Genomic DNA, 13,376 nt, shown 5'->3' with positions numbered 1-13,376 from the left:
TATCTACATTTTTAATAGTTGGTAGTTAGTAAGGACTGAGTTTTCAGTCATTTAAGTTGTCAGTTTCCACCTTTTTCTTCACTTTTTCAGTTTTATTTAATTCTTACAGATAATTTTCAGAGTAGGCCAATTTGTGCCTTGAAAACTCCAAGATGTTCTGAGGATTCCTTATAAAAGATCCTCAAAGAAAGAAATTCTCAATGAGATCCTAGAATATAGGCCTAAATTTGATGAAAAGAATATAATTTTAGCAGTTGCTGTTCTAGTCTCTAACACTAAATACGTTTGTAGTCCTGGGCTTCATCAGCTTCTGTTGCCAGTCTGGCCTGTTAGCAAGATACTTCAGGACTCAAGACTGTCTTGAGATCTCACTTTCCTTCTGTAGCATTGAGTGTGTGTCGTTTAGCACTGATAAAATTCAGTGGCTTAATTAGTTACAGGCTATATATGGTATGAACATATTTTTTTCTTTCTGGAATGAAAAGTGTTAATTCAATTAATGAAAAGTGCTGCAGTATAGCTATTGTCTAAATTACTCCTTTTTAAACAAAAATAAACAACCAGAATTGATTAACTTTCACTGCAAATCTGAGAAAATATCTTGTGGGTTTATTTGTTTGTTTGTTTTTTGAAATTAGCAGTTCAAAATTCTTTCAGGCTTCTGTTAAACCTGGAAGAGCTGGAGAAACAGACTGCAATATTGAAGATGAACACAAATTTTTAGTATTTTTTAATATCTCCTCAGTGTCAGTGAACACTAAATAAATAGTGTCACGTGTTGTTATGATCCGATTAGCGAGAGATGCATTTGCCTGAATTAAGGTTCAGACAAGACCATGTGTCCAAGCCAATAATACAGATTTTATTTAAAAGTAAGTGTGAGGCAGAGAGATAGAAAGAAATAGAAAAAAAAAAAAAAAAGATGAGGGTGGGGGGAGAGAAAGAGAGAATGATCAAGCAGAAGAAAGTCATCACCCATGGTGATGCATCCCATTGGCCCTTCCTCACCCTTGCCTTCATGCCTTCTCAGCAGTGGGTGTCCCCATGTTGTTTAAGGCTTTTTGCTATTAACACATTTTAGCAAAAAAACGATTTAATGCTCATTGACTACACAGTTCTCTTATTGTATTGGTTAAATGAGTCCCTCACTTCTAATGCTTAGTCCCATGCTAAGTCTTTATTTTCTTCTGGGTTGGTGGCTTTTTTGAGTTGGTGGGTTGTTGAGTCAGTGTTTGCACTCTCTCTCTGCCAGAATTGCATTTTACCCAGTCTGAGCTGATTTCAGCACAGTTTCAGGGTTGCCTTTTCTCGTGGCCCATAAATTCTGTATTCTTTGCATCCATTTTCATTGATACACAAAGCTGGGGAAGCAGAATGTATCTCCCCCAGGTTTGTTAACCCCCAGTAGATCGGAGATGACATCTGGACCACCTTTATCTTATCTCAAGGATCTCTTATCCCATCATGGTGGCTTAACTTAAAGACCAAGCTCCAGGTATCCACAACGGCAAATTTGGGGCTTCAGGGGTCACAGATGCCATCCATCCTACAAACCTTTTTTTGACTGGTGATATGTGTATGAGCACTTCTTTACCCATTTATCTGCAGTGGGAATTTCTGCCTGGATGCATTAGCCAGACCTCACCTCCACCAAGACAAGGGTTAGTGCCCTACAGTCACTTATCTCCTGGCAAAGTCTTTCTGTGATCTTAACAGTGTTTGAGGCAGGTAATGTGCTCTTTAAGCCCTTACACATGTCTTTGTAGAAGCTTGCTAATAAGGTGTTTTAAGACAAGTGAGTTCAGTTTCATTTTAGTCTCTTTTAAAAGAATTTTTAAACCCCTACCATGAATAGGTGGTAAATTGCAAGGTACAAACGCCACGTTAACAGCAAAATGATGATTAGGAATATTTACTTCTTGAGTGGTTAAATAGAGAAAACTGTAAGAAAGTCTTGAGAGCAACTGCATCGCTAAATAAATAAAATACTGTGGGACTGCTGCCATCTTCTGGGATATGAGACAAAGACATGCTACTTCAATGCAATTAAATAATTTGACTTGCAAGACCAGAAGAAACTTATCTCTTTAGATATAGAATGATCAGAAATTATTGCAGGTTGTCTCAGTGACACATGGCTTTCTGTCAATACCATAATCCAATTCCTCAACATTCTCGTAATTGACTTCTAAACAGTAGGTTAACATCATTCCGTAAGTACAGCAAAATTGTATTCCCGTAATTTAAGCTGTGGAGAAGCTGCTTGTAAGCACGTGTTGCACTCTACATCTGAGATGTTTCTCAGAGTAATTGCCTTGGAGAAGAGTAATTTTTTTTCATTTATATCACTCTGACTGAAGTGGCTTCTCATGGTTCATGGCTAGGGCTTACTGAAGTACTGTGGTAATATAAACATAATTCAGTAGATGTGTATGGGTGATGCATGTTGTAATAGCTTTACTGCAACTTCAGCCTTTTTCTGTTTTGTGAAGGGCTCCACACCAAATAGAGTGACAGAATTCATTTGCTCATTTTCTTTTATATTTGCTGTGTATTCTGTGTGCTTGTTTGTCCTGTAAATCAGTTGCGAAGAGAGAACGTATGAATTTGATAACCAGCAAGAAAAGTATGACTGATCTTGTTATGTCTCCTCAGGTGAGAATGATTCATTATCAGGAGGCAAGTATAAAGAAGTTGCCTAGAACCAGGGTTATTAGGGACAGGTAATATTTCAGGACCTCAAAAATAAATGCAGTAAGAACCCTTCATTCTTCTCAGAAGGTATAAAACCCCCTTTTAAAAGCTACAGATCCTGTCCAACCTAAAGGTCCTCACAGCCACCTACTAGAATAAGCTGTTTAATGCGCGTACCTGGTCTTGAAGGGTGTCAACAATTATGCCTGCTCTCTTAAGTATTAGCCTGAGGCATAGATAAACCTGGAATGTTTTCATCAATTTGCCAGTTTCTTAACGTTTTTTTATCTCTATTTCAGGTTGGAAGCTTCCTAATCAAAAGTTTTGATTGCCTCCTGGGGATTTTTTTTGGACAACACATGCAAACAAACATAAAATATTGCCTGGTCAAAACTCTACCCACTGTGTGTGTGTGGTAAGAGAAAAACTGCATGTGACTAGCCCCAGCACAGCAGGATATATGGGAACTGGGATGGCCTTTGGGACAGGGCTACCAAATGTAAATTGTGTAATGTTTGGCACCTTGCCTTGGGTTTATCTTTACTGTTAATACTTGCCATCAGTCTTGTTTCTCCAGTGCCTGACTGTTCCTATAAGAAACTACTTCTGCCCTCTCACTGCCTCTAACTTGTAAAATTGAAACTGTACTCTTGGTGCAGCCAAGAGCATCTACTTTTTGGGTCAGCTGAAATAACCCAAGTCTTGAAGAAGTCCCCTGTTGTGAGGTGGGACAGCTGAGAAAAGCTGTTACTTTCTCCCACCCTCTATCAGAATCTCTATACTTATGGAATATTGACAAGGTCAACCACTGTACAACTTTATAAAACACATAAGAATAAGCTAAAGGCCATATATCAGGATAGTAACAAAATCAACAGCTATATAGTTCTATCAATAGCTGTACAACTTTAATCACATCAATCACTATCCAACTTCATAAAGTAACATGCAAGGATAAGGCAGAGTCTGTATGTTCCCATCACCCACAGGTTTCTGCTGTCTCCCTTTCATTGCTAACTCTACCTGCTCTAATGCATCAAGCGCTCCTGGGGATAAGCTCCTGGAAGATAACAAGGAGGGATCACCTTTAATACATCAAAAAGCAGTACCAACAGCATATTCAGTAATTCCAATAACGGCCTCATCCAATTAATTGTACTTTGCAATTTTTGCAAGTCAGTCAATGTTTGTATAAAATGCAGAATAGTCACCACCTGCAGTTCAACACTTTGGTCTAAGATTTCCATTCCCAAAGACTTCCAGGGTGCGTGTTGCTGTAAACCCTTGAGTCAAACAATCACATCCCCTCAAATCTAATGGTACTGAGATTACATAAGGACAGATTGTAGCTACCTGCCCCCATCAGGATTAACAAGACTCAGAGGTACTGTGTGGAAGGGGCTGACAGCTGGTGTGTGAGCTAGGAAGACTTGGTTGGACAAGAGACTGAGAAGAGTTGTTTACCCCTGAAAGGAATTCTACCAAGGTCATTGACATGGAAACCAAGAAGTAGAGAAGATAAGCAAGGGGGACCTGCAGTTGGACATTAGCTGCAAACAGTGGTGGAGACTGCTCTGGAGACCGCCAACGAGCACTCTGTGTATAAACTTTCCAGAAAGGTATAAAAGAAAGCATGCTGTTAAAATAAACAGAGAAGCCTTCTAAAAGCATGGTGTTCTGTGTGTCATGACCATCTCAACAGTGACATCTGGTGATCCCGACATAAATGCAATTGAGCTGTGGGGTACACAGCTGGAGATGGGGTCCAGTGTAGCTTTGAGAGCAGCAGCAGGGACACTGCCAGTCTAGATCAGACTGATTTTGACACCTGGGATACAGGTAAGCCACTGGAGACATTATGGGAAATAAAATATTTCCCATTGAAGATAAACTGCTTTGTCTACTTGGAAGGCTTTGTTGAAGAGAAAACATATTGGGACTATTGATTATGCTCTTCATAGTGTGCTACTGTGGACCAGGTTGCAAGATTTTGAAACTGATATAAGTATGGCTTTTAGCGTGAGAGCATGGAAGGAAGTTGGGGAGAGACTTTGGGATGTGTTGGCAAAGGAGGACAAGATGGCTGCTGAGCTGGCTACCACCTGGAGACTGCTCTATGAGACTTTGAAAGAATGAAGAATGGAGCAGGACAGGGGAGAGCAGGGAGTGGGAGGAGAATTGGAGTGAAAAAAAATCAACATTAAGCTTTTGTATCCCTCCCCTGTGCAGCAGTTAGCTGAATTAAGTGCTAAGTCAAAATATGCTACTCCTGCACAGCAGTTAGCTGAAGTGACTTTAAAAGAGCAGCAAACTGAACTGTCTGCCCCTCTGCCTTCCCCCAATCTGCATAAACGAATGATACCATCAATGCCATATCCTCCCTTACCTGATAGTAAGGATGATGAAATGCCAGTGACAAGGAAACTTGAACCAGTGCATGAACGTGTCTGTTGCAGACCCTGTAATAGATCTAAGCCTACTGCTCCCTGGACTTTAGACCCTATCAAGTGACTGTAATTGCCTGACACCCTTTACAATTTTGGGAGCACGTTAAAAAGAAGGCAGCTGAAGTGGGGGATTGGGATTTATTAGAAAAAATATGCCCAACAAAAATGTCAGATATGCAGAGTGTCAATGTGAATGTTGTTTGTAATGAGCCTATGGCTTCTCCTGTTTTCAAAGCAGTTCCTAATTCAGGAAAAAGTGATAGTCATCAAGTTTTTGCATGGAAGGTCATGCAAGACCTCCGCACAAAGGTGGCTAAATATGGTATTAATTCTCTGGAAGTAATGCAATTAACTCATGTTATTAATGCTGATGTGCTTGTTCCCTATGATGATATGCCACAATTTGGTTTCAGCCAGTACAATATAGTGTATTTCAAAATATCTGGAGACAATTAACCATACAAATAGCTTGGAATTACATGCAATTAATTCAGCAGGACCCTCATCACACTGTAGGAGTTGACACCCTGTTAGGCAATGGACCTTTTTCTAACCCAGATTTACAGGCAAGGTGGGACTAATTTTGGCACTGGCTCAACAATTAGGTATGAGTGCCTTAATTTAAACAATGGAAACGTCAGCCTTCCACAGCACTGGACCTTGGCAACTGTCAGTTGTTTTCCCCAACTCCTGCCACTGCTGCAGAATACTGTAGGCCAAATAAAAGGCCACTGTGTCTTTGAAATAGTTGTGGCATCAGCTCCTGTGTTAAGTCTACCAGCAATATTCACTTGGGGGGGGGGGGGGGGCAGTGGATGGGGGGTAAAGGGCAAGGGTGAAAACCTCATATGAGTTTAAACAACATTTTCTATTAGATCTAGAGTCAGTGACCATTTAGGTCCAAAGGCCTGGAGGGTGCCTGTAGATCTGAACCATTCAGCTTCTCTTTCAAGAGATTCTGCACTAGGTAACTGCATTGCAAAAGGTGTCTGCAAGAGGGACTTCATAATGAGACACCACAGCTTTCTTAGTATCCTTCATAGTTTTTCCTGTTTCCTCCAATGACCTATTTCTGTCTATTTTTAAAAGAGACCAAATAATCTAATTTCACCTCTTGCCAACATCAGATCTTTACAAATGCATTATAGTGATTCAAATTCCTGATTCCTCTTGCCTTTAACTGAGATACAGGGTTTTATTCAAGATGCTTTGGATCAGTGCATAAGTGTAAACCTCCTTTTGTAATTAAACATTTTAGAAGAACAACACCATGAAAAAGAAAATAGGAATATCCTGTGGCTCATTTCCTTCCTTATAATATTCACCTGTCAAATTATGTGTCTATATAGACATATACACAGCAGTTGAACAATATGAGTATTCACACCATGGCACAAATCTGCCCAAGATAGTCCACATCAATAACCAGTAATGTACTTAACCTGTATCCCAAAGGTCCAAAAGCATCCAACAGTATTTCATGTACCTTGCTGTTGCCTATGGTGACTGTGGCAGGTGTGATGACATCCAGTCCAGCACTTCCCTTGGTTCTGGCACTGAGTACACTGCATAAGCTTGGAAGGGGTAGCTGGACCTATTCTCAAGCTTCTGGGGGGGGCAGTGCTCGGCCCTTGCTATCAAACTTAGGATAGCACTGTTTGGCATAGTGTGCCCGTCTTCCACAGCGTACACACAGCCAGACAGGGTGTGCCCTCTTGTTCCCTGGTACTGAAAAGCCACCAGGCTGATTAATTTCTCTTGAAATGCCATCTTTGACCACACTGAAAACAACTTCTGGAGATTTGCACAGCTGCAATAACCTGTTTTGTAACCTGCTCCGTTTGATATTTTGTTGCCTTGACTTTGCTGCAAGCCTCAATCATACCTACCAGAGTAGGATTCTGCAGCGGCATTAAGGCTTGCCTACACGCTGCATTAGCATTATCCTTAGCCAGTTGTAAAAGCAAAGTCTCTTGGGCTGCTGTGTTATCAATTTGTTTCTCAATCACCTCTCTGAGGTGATCTATAAAATCACCTAAATGGGATACATGCCTTACTAGGTTTCTTCATCATAGTCTATGACTGATATGAAGCCCCCATATCCAGCACATTCTGCATAGCAACAGACACAAGCTCTTTTCCTTGCTGTAGCACTAAGGGGTGCAGCCTGGGTTGGAGCTGCAGAGTGTTATTTGGAGGGTCTCCCATGAGCTGGGGCAGACCCGCTCCAAAGAGAGGGTCATCCTGAGAGTGTTTTCGATTACTGAAGGCAACCTCATTCACTAACTGTCTCCACTGCAACTCAAAAACCAACATCTGATTTGGGGGGAAGCAAATCTGTGCTATCTGCCAACAATTAAAGGGGGTTAACTCATTAGTACAGGTACCTCACAGCATCGACTGAGTGAAATGAGAAGTAAACCCATATTACATCATCATATTTCTTAAGTCTTTGATCACACTCCCATGAAAAAGTTCTCACTGATCCAGGCTGTTGCCATTATTTCAGATCCCAGGACATGCTCGTATCTGATTCACAAAGTCTAACTCCCTCACCTCCTGTGCTTGTTCATACAATTTTTCTCAAAATCTTTTTGGATCTGCCCCTCCTACTAGAACTTTCACTGGTTCTGGTGCAAGTATTTCCTGCAGCAGAAGAGTGGTTGGCAGACATCTTGCTTCCTTTAACTCTGCTGACCCCAATGAATTGATTAAAACATGCTCTGGTTATGAACAGGATGTGCCATCGGCTTTTGCCAGAAGGGAGTGCACTCACCCATCTGCAGCCTCAGTGCAGCCTTCACCACAGCAGGTCTCTGGCTGTAGAATACAGACAGAGCCATTTGATGTGGCTGGTACAGCCCCACTAACTCTCCTTGGGGCTCAGCAGTCCCCACTCTGTCTGCGGCAGCAGTGCATGAAACCAGCTCCTGGTTATCTCCACACCTCCTGTGTGGTGGCAGAGGCAGCTGTTTGTCAAGGGGGGGCCACAGCAGCTGGCAGCCTGCACAGGGTCCTGGGCACCACCCGAAACCTCTGTGGGCCACTGCACTCGTGTGGGCGGTGGGGTCACAGCAGCTCAACCATGGCCAGGCTGGACCAGCACAACTTCTGAGACCTTGGAATTTTGATACCAGCATCTGGGGGGAAGAGGGCAATTCCCAGGTGATATCATCAGGATAGGACGCTTCACAGAAGGAGAAGTCATGGAGAAAGGAAGAGACAAAGGGGACATGGCTGCAGCAGCATAGTTGCTAGAATGGCAACTGTGACCAGAGCTGGGGGAGTGACAGCAGCGACTGCCACTCTCTATCATCCTTTTTTTGTAATAAGTTATCCTAAACTGCACACCACATGTAAGCAACCCTGCAGTTGTCTCATCCCACAACATAACTGTGTGCCACAGCACATGCTCTGCCTCTGCCTATGTTTCAATAAAGGCAGTCTGTGTGTTCATACTTATGCCATTTCATCCCCACCACACGTATAAAATGTACAGCAACCCTTCCTTACATTTTTTTCCTTTCCTCTGTAGAATTTGCAGCAGGACATCCAAGATGGACTCTTCCTCTGCCAATATCTGAGCCCCCATTTCTAAGTTCCCAGCTGCTCACCTGGGCATGGTGTGCTTGTTTGAAAGTTGCCCACTCAGTTCCTCAGGCTCTTGCCTGGCTCAGTTCTGCTGGGCCCCACCATCTTACTGCTCTTCTTTCCACAGTCATCTACTGAAATCACTTCAGGATGACATCAGGGTCACCAGATGACAGAGGTGAAGGCACAACTGACATCAAACTGCTTCAAGCATCAGTATTTTATTGTCCTTCAGTACAACCTTTTATACCCTTCATCTTACATGCCTTACACTTGTGTGCCCTCGGTACCCCTTTGTCATTGGTCAGTGCACCTTGGCACTCCATGTCTCATTACCTTCAATGCTGGTCACCTGTCCTGCACAGCTGTAGCCCATTGGGGATGAGGTTTGGCCTTAGCCCCACTCCTAATCACCACAAACTGTGTGCCTACATATCTCCTTATCATAACAGCTAAAATACAGCCTGGTAGTTCTGAGCTAGTTTATTGGTTATACATTGTAGTTGATATTGTATAGAGCTCTTATTCATAATACCCCAAGCTTATATTATACTTTGACAAAAAGAGCTAATTTTTTTCTTTCATTGCCATGGAAATCCACAGAAAACAGGGTAAGGTCAGTCTTCTGTACTTTTAGCGTACTACTTGATAAAAAATTTATTTTGTATTTATAATTCTGCATTCACACTACTAGCTTCGTTTTTAGCTGTGTTTGACTGGGATTGTTAAACGTTAGAAATTTGACCAAAAAGTGACCATCAGCTTTTAGTTCAAACACTACTTTTTCTGTAGTAAACAGTATTTTGTAGAAGATCGTTTTCATAATTCTATGGAAACAACCTGTCATCTGCCAGTCAGTGTTATTCAATTTGTGTCCATGCCCCTAGGAAACATGAAATACAATTTAAAGAAGTACAGCAGTGTAATTTATTTATTTATTTATTGACTTATTATCTTTGAATCTTATGCAAAGTTATTCTATACATTCTCATGTTAATGTTTTTGCTAATGGGTTTGCCAGTTATAACTTTGCTGGCACCATTGTTTTTATGTAGAGCAAAGGAATTTATCGCTTCAGGCTGCCCCAACATGTTCTCTTCTCTTTACTGTAAAGTGATGTTATTTTTCACTGTACTTTGGTTGCCAAGTGGAAGATGTAGAGTGCATGAAATCATTTAGAGATGACCTTTGAGCTATTCATGGGAGTCTAGAGCATAACAATTTACAAATCATTATAAACATAATCAAATCTTAAATGTATCGTTCTTTAGGTTATGTGATAGAAACTCCTTGTGCTTACCTACAAAGAAGCAGAAAGAGGTGGGTGGAGCGGACTCCAAAAATTACCCTGCCAGGTTGCTCCCAGGCCCTCACAGGAGCCATCAGCCCATCAAGGGCCAGTGTCCACAAGCCTAGAGGAGCACATGGATACTCAAAGGCAGACAGGAATCCAAACTGTGGATTCAGAGTAGGGGACACCCTGCCTGGTCCCTCCCTGGGCAGCCCCAGGAAAGCTTCAACCCCACTGTGCTAGGATGACACACATAGTGATGAGTCATTTCTGGAGCACCTTTTGAGCTGTTACCTAGGAAAACAGGGCACATTATGGGGAACAAGGCAGTGCATTTTGGGACTGCACAGGACTTATTATAGGATGCTTAGGGGACAAACCAAAGGTGAGGAAAGGGAGAGATTTAGATGATTTGGGGAGGAATGAGAGGGGGGAAAGCAGGAGGGAATAAGAGGTCTGGTTGCATGTGCGCTTCTCTGGCCATGACCTGCTCCTCATCAGTCTGTCTTCTTACTAAAAGCCTTTCTAACCCTTTTCCTGGATGAGGGATTCTCTGTTTGGTATGAGGGAGTGGGGTTTGGGAAGGTCTGGATGGCAATGACTGGAGTCACATCATGGGTCAGGATTGCCCCTGTGTCTTTGTGCCAGCCACTGGAGGTACCAGAGTGACTGAGAACCAGTGCCAGTCCCTGAAATAGGACCATGGGCACAGAGGTGTATGCCCCTGGTGCCAGTGGCTGGACTGGGAACCAGGTGTGCAAATAAATGTGTTTGCATTACCACAGGTCAAGCGTGACCAGACAGGAAGTAGCTGAAATGGCTGGGGATCTGTGGGTGCCTCTGAAGGTGAGACCACGGTGGGATGGGCTATCAGGAGAGTCCCAGCTGGGGAGATTCACCTGTGTATCACAAAGTGATCTCTGTCCTGCTAAGTGCAAGCTGTCAGCTTCTGCTCATCGCCTGGTGCTTCTTTTTCCCTCATCTTTGAATTTGCTATGCCAAAAAGCAGAGGTTTATTCCGACTGCAGATGAATGAACAGGATAGTCAGAAAAATGAAGTAGGATTTTTTGGTCTGGGAAGAAATGGAAACCTTGCTCCTCTTTCCCACTAGAGGTCTCTGCAGATAATGCTGAGAAACCTGAAAATCTCTTTGCCACTGACAGGGCTGCTGATGTCGCTGTTTCTGTGCAGAAAACTGCTTGCAAGACAGAGGCTGTACAGACACTTGATAATCATAATGTAAGTAGATCCAATTCCCCCAATATTGATAGGTGGTAATGTTTGATTGTCTTCTGTGATATTCCACCAGGTGAGGCTCTCAGCTGATGTCTTCAGTTAAAAGGACTAATTCAAGTTTCATAAGTACAAGAAAACCAGAAGGACCAAACAATAGAGAGTCTTAAAAATTAGTAGTGAGTCATCTTTGGTTTCATAAGGATATTCACCCAAAGAAAAAATCCTTCACTCCTAATACATCCTGAAATCGCTACTTTTAAATTCTGTTAATTTTAGCAGAGTTACTGGTGACTTGAACTGGATTTATTGGTTCTTCCCTTTCTCAGATCTCTGTAATTGCATTTGTTTTGTGTGATGTCTCCACTATGGCTAGCCATCTGTGAAAAATAACTGACATTAAACACACTACCAAAATTCACATTTATTTAGATAAAGCCTGCTTTGTTTAAAAGAGCATTGTAAGGTTGAGTATGGGCACAGGTAGCAGTAGACTGCGGCACACTTTGGGAAGATGGAATAATCTTTCTCTTCAGAACTGAAATTTGGATTTCCTGTTTATTACTACATGCAAATATTCTGTTTCAGTTTTAATTTCCAGAAATGAAAACTTTACCAGATTTTCTAAACTGTCTCAAATTCAGGCTTGCTAAGTAAGCAGCAGAAATGAGCATGCCCTGCATAAATGGGACAGAGTAATACTCTAAGCACACAACAGAGGGAGAAGTAGTAGAGCAAAATTTCTCAGGGATAAGTAATTTGCAAAGACCCTTTGGCTATGTTTAAATGGTAAGGCTGCTGCGCTGACTTTGCACACAACTAACAGCTGGGTGCATTTGAACAACTCCCTGCCGTGCCTGTTCTGCCTTGGTTTCCACTGGAAGGAAGGTTGGATGTGTAGGCTGAGGACAGATGGACCTCAGGAGCCCTGAGGGAGGCCATGGAGCACATCCAGTGATCAGGTTTGATGTAGATTTGACACTTCTGAGACAACTGCAGAGAAGGCAAGAAGAAAAATCCTTTCTAATACAGCATCAATCTAATTAATGTTGTGGAGGATTTGGGTAGTGAGTAAAGAGGTTAGATACAGGGACACAACCTCCTGTGGAGTCTGTGATTGCAGAACAGCTTGGAAAGAAACAAGTCCTCACTTTCAGATACTTTCAGTGAGCCTCAAGAGCTGGTGCTCTGTGAGCAGGGTCTATTGGAGTAGTGGACGTGACCAGAATACGGTAACACAAGACCTGGGACTGCAGGGTTTTGGAGCACATATTGCAAATAAGCTGTGTTAGTCTACTCCGGCAAAGAGAAAACTCTTTTACAGATGGTCAGACTTCTCTGCTGCCTCTGGTTCAGAGCTTGCAGTTTCAGGTTTCCTATCAGCAGGATATTTTGAATTACTCTGCAGCATTTTTTTTCTGCTATGACATTAAATACGTTCAAGTTACTCAATGACTTTCAGCATCTTTATCTTGTTTTCCTCTTTTCAGGTACAGTTTTGTATAGAGGAAATCTGGTGTATTTTGTGCGTCAACAAGGATCATAGAAGTTTATGACATATTTAATTTCTGTAGTTGTAGAAATCTTGCTACTGCTAATTGACAAAATGCTACTTCTACATTCTGGAAAATTTAGATATAATTAATTCTCAAAAGAGTGGAGAAATATAAGTTTGGACCTGTGCCAGAAAGGGTTGTGGGTCACAGGGTAACTCATCCTGTCTATAAAATAAGAGATCTGATTTTGTCCTTGAGGGTATCTACTGGGCTCATTGAGCTGTATCTGGATGTGGGGACCTTGCATGATTCCAGTTCCCTTCATTCCCAGAGCAGTCTAACTCCCAAAGGCCAGGCTTAAGGCTGGGGGTAAATGGAAATTTGCATGAAGTGGATTCCTTCAGTTTTATTATTGCTGTAATTCCAAATTAAATGGTAAGTATTTTACAGTGATTATCAAGCAAAATCTGAGCATTTCCTATTGACAGCACATTCATTCATATATTGTATAGGAGAATAAAAGTCAGCTATTACTGTCCTCAAAGGACAGAACTACTGACCCTAAATTCAAAATGAGCCACAATGAATTTAATGCAGTGGAAAAGACAAAAGTGCAAATAATT

Source organism: Agelaius tricolor, unplaced genomic scaffold (genome assembly GCF_023055355.1).
Source record: "Agelaius tricolor isolate 1412-34295 unplaced genomic scaffold, bAgeTri1.0.p SCAF_2, whole genome shotgun sequence".
NCBI classification, from domain to species: domain Eukaryota; kingdom Metazoa; phylum Chordata; class Aves; order Passeriformes; family Icteridae; genus Agelaius; species Agelaius tricolor.
This window is presented reverse-complemented; position numbering follows the sequence as displayed.